Below are 4169 nucleotides of genomic sequence, written 5' to 3'. Positions count from 1 at the left end.
AGTGCTCGTAATTTAGAAGCAACATGAGACATCTCCATGATGTACTCCCTAATGTTTCCTTTGCTTTTATACTTCATTGAGATTAGGTTTGCCAAGAGTGTACTTGTTTTAGCCTTTTCATTTTTGGCAAACCTCTGCTCAATATCTTTAAGGAACTCCTTGGCCGTAGTTATTTTTTCTGAAATTGTGCCCTTAAATGCTTCAGGAATGACCTTCTTCATGATCATTAGACACATGCGATTTGACCTCTCCCACCTTTCCTTGTTCCTTTTTTCATCAAAGGAACTTTCATTGGTAAGAGGTGTTGGAGGGTCTTCCCTTAATGCAAGGTCAATATCCATGACTCCGAGAACTATGTGGAGATTCTCTTGCCATGATTTAAAGTTAGAACCATTCAACATAGGAATAGAATTAATTTTGGCAAATATATTAGAAGCAGAACTCATAGCTGAAACAAAGAATATAACAAATTCAAATAAACATGCTCACAAATAATAAACTTTAATCTATATATTCAAATATGAGTAACCCATCACAAGATATCGGACGTTCTATTAATATTTAGTCTTTGGATAGAAATATTAACTTACGATTGATAACTTGGCGCAGTAATCAAACACAGATAGTAAAGAACATTTCGAATCAATAAATCTTCCTTTGGGCCAATTTATCAATCACTTGTAAAACTGAATAATTATCACATGCTTATTATCACAAATGTGTATGCAATTCTGTTTAATATCAATCTTCCTTTGGACGGATTAATATTCACATAAGTTACATGCACATAACTGTTTGTAATTTGAAATTAAATTAATCTCCACAAAGAGGTCACTTTGGCAACATATTGTTTCAATCGATTTATTCCAAAATACATATTCTAATATTTGAATTATAAATTATACCAAAATTCAAATACTGAATCCATAATGAATTTTCAAATGAAAATAACATTAATTAACTAAGAAATGTACTTTCGTAATTAATTAAATCACTTAAATACAATAACTTAATTAAACATGAATAAAAGGAACAACATCATAACAAATTGACCATAATAATGAGAAACAATCATCTGAATATCATAAATGTGTAGTCAACAAGAACATTAGTACTCCACGAATAGATTTTGTTTCTAATTAAACCCCTTTTTTTAAATTAAAAAAAAATCCCTAATTCTCAAATCACATTCTCATATGATCTAATCCCAATGATTCAACATGAAAAGGCTCTGATACCACTTGTAGAATTTTAATTAAACCCAGGATCAAACATGTCAAATCATCGAAAAAATGTTAAGTGCGGAAGCTCACCTGAATCCATAAGATTTAGAAAAGATTTGATTAGGATCGTTGATCTCAATCCCAGAGATTGAATGATGATCGTTGATCTTCTAAGCCTTGAATGCAAGCCCTCCTTTTGAGAATATCTTTTGATCTCTCTATTCTCTCTCTAATGACGGGAGTTAAAGAGAAAAGCAATGCATTTGGCTTGGGGACCATGACCCCTTCATATACTACTCAATATGAGCAATTTCAATTACTAACTTAATCCATCATAAAGTTTAGTAATTAGATTAATTTCATAAATAACTTTAACTTGCATTTTGGTCTCTACGCATAGGAGGCCACACTTTACGATGCTTTATAACTAAACTGATAATTTTAATATGTTATGTTATAAGATAGCATAAATACACATTAATTTAGTTAATATATTGTCCATAAATTAGATTTTACTCGAACAATGAGAACCATCAAAATGGATGAAATTTCAAAATAGTAACAAGTACTGATATCATGAAAAAACATCATGCCATAATCTTACTACCCAAAAACTTCCTCAAGGATATATGACTTTACATTCATAACAAGAATCATGATAAGAAAAAGGAAAGAAGCCTCCATGTTAATTCAGTTCCTTAATCTGTTTTTGAGAAGAAAAAAAATCATACTCAATGAAAGGGTGGGAACTCAAGAATAAAAACATTTTATATCAACATCGATCTTTTGGATGGTTGAAAACCACCCAATCAACATCAAGTTGCGTTGGAGAAGTCCTAACTTTCTCAATGAGAGGGTTTAAACCCAATTCATAAGACATAGAGTCATGCACCCATCACTGCACAGTTGTACACAAACCCACCTACTCGCTCTCGACCAGAAAGAACATCCCAGTCTGGTCCTCCTTCATTCCCATCCTCTGGACACCACGAATACACTACGATAGCATCACCAGTAGGCCCTCTTCGTCCACCAACCAAAATCAATTTGTCATCACATGCCCTAAAGGCTACACCCCAACCATTGTTGGTTCCATCTCTGACTGGCAATCTCTTCACAACATTCCAGGTATTACTTGTTTTGTCATATTTGTTCACCTCATTTGTAGTTACATAAGCAGCATAAAGTTGATTATTAACAACTGCCACTAGAGGAGGAGACTACATAGGTCCACCCCAACTAGGAATCATGTCATTTATCATCCTCCATTTTCTTGTCTCAATATTGTACTCTTCCCCGCTAGTTAAAGGCTCATGTTGACTGGAAACTCCTCCAATGACATAAAACTTGCCATCCATGAAGAATCCTGAACATAGTCTTCGAGGCAAGTTCATATCTGGAAAACTTTCCCAAGAACCCAATTCGGAATTGAAAAGCTCAACAGATTTCCAGAACACAACTATTTTGGTCAATTCCTCCAGCAACAATGGCAATTTCTCCTTTGCTACCGGAAGTAAACAAACAACGGGGATGATTCATTAAGGGGCCTCTAGACCATTGATCAATAAGCAAATTGTACTTCCATATTGCTAATCCTGATATCTCCCGACCAAAAACAAGCAGGTCAGTTCCTACAGCAAGAGATTCTTTGTCTGCATATGTGAAGCAAAAATCACATGGCATTGTAGGTAACCTCATCCACCTATGTCTTGCAGGATCAAAGGCCTCCCATGGCATATCACTACAAGCAAGATAAACCCATTGTTCTACGACACCCATCTACCGCCTCAATTTGTAAATAACCCCACTAGAAATCAACTCATTAATCTTTTTATTGACTCCAGCAAGATTTGGGTAATCAGATCTACTTGCCCAAATCAGAATATCCATAGCAATGTTATCATTAAGACCAGGTATAAGTCTATGATCACCTAATGAATGCCTCATCAAATCTCCACCAGATTGTCTAGAAATTGTTAGCTTCTTTAGATGAGAATCCAGAGCATCTATATTGACATACTTGCCGAACATATTTTCTCCAGTATCCATCAAGTTTTCCAACATACCTTCTCCAAGTATTTCCTTTTTTTTATCTGCCTTGACAGTATCTCTGCAAGCCATCGATAACTATGTAATAGAAACACAAAGAAATTAGAAGGAAAATATTAAATCATAAATGAAATCTAACAAAGAGTTAATGAGGGGTAAAAAACTGATTAGAGAATTTAGATGGTATCGCATGCATCATGGATACTATCGAGGAAAAAAAAAATCTGAACTAGAAACCAAAGGGAATTCACAGTCTAAATTTCATCAATCTCAATTGATACATTTTCAACTGAAGAAGCATTATGAAAGGAGCGAGGCAAAAATACCTGAAGAAAATAAAACGAATAAATAGAAGAAAGATCTCAACAAAGCCAACAGCCTAGCCGAGAAATGCTATGCACTTGTCTAAATTTAACGAAGCACCAGGATCTCTCCAATTCCAACTTGAAAATTGTTGAAAGCCAAAAATCACCAACGAACAAATTCAGACAAAGACCAAATAGTTCCAGTGTAAAAGATCTTTATACAATAGTCCACCAAAAATTGATCATTAATTCATGTTTCCGGTGGATTGTTTAGACAAAACTTCATCATAGTCTAACCAGATCTAATCAAAGAGAGGAATTTCAAACTTCAGAACTTCTCTTCTTACTTCAAAACTGCTTCTGCTTCAATGAATTCCTTTCTTCTTCTTCTTCTTCTCTATCGCTCTCACCCTTTAAAAATGAGTGTTTTACGACTGATTCTGTAAAAAGTGGGGAAAGGATTAATGCGGAATGGAGAAAATGTGGAAGAATCTGTAAAGCAAAAAATGAATAATGGACACCCTATTTTCTATTTTTGGAATGGCGGTTTGTCTCGGCTAGGTTACATGCACCTTGGAGTCCGGATCACCTC

At 34.6% G+C, this 4169-nt stretch overlaps 1 pseudogene; it reads right to left on the bottom strand.

Annotated features, from left to right (window-relative positions):
• Positions 1 to 2107: 2107 nt before the first annotated feature.
• Positions 2108 to 3344, bottom strand: LOC149015931 (F-box/kelch-repeat protein At5g60570 pseudogene; annotated as a pseudogene).
• Positions 3345 to 4169: the final 825 nt, after the last annotated feature.

The sequence above is a fragment of the Hakea prostrata genome, chromosome 5 (genome assembly GCF_041222555.1).
Source record: "Hakea prostrata isolate BN-2017 chromosome 5, UWA_Hpros_2, whole genome shotgun sequence".
Classification (NCBI taxonomy): domain Eukaryota; kingdom Viridiplantae; phylum Streptophyta; class Magnoliopsida; order Proteales; family Proteaceae; genus Hakea; species Hakea prostrata.
The sequence above is the reverse complement of the archived record's forward strand: the minus strand, read 5'-3'. Positions and strand labels throughout refer to the sequence as shown.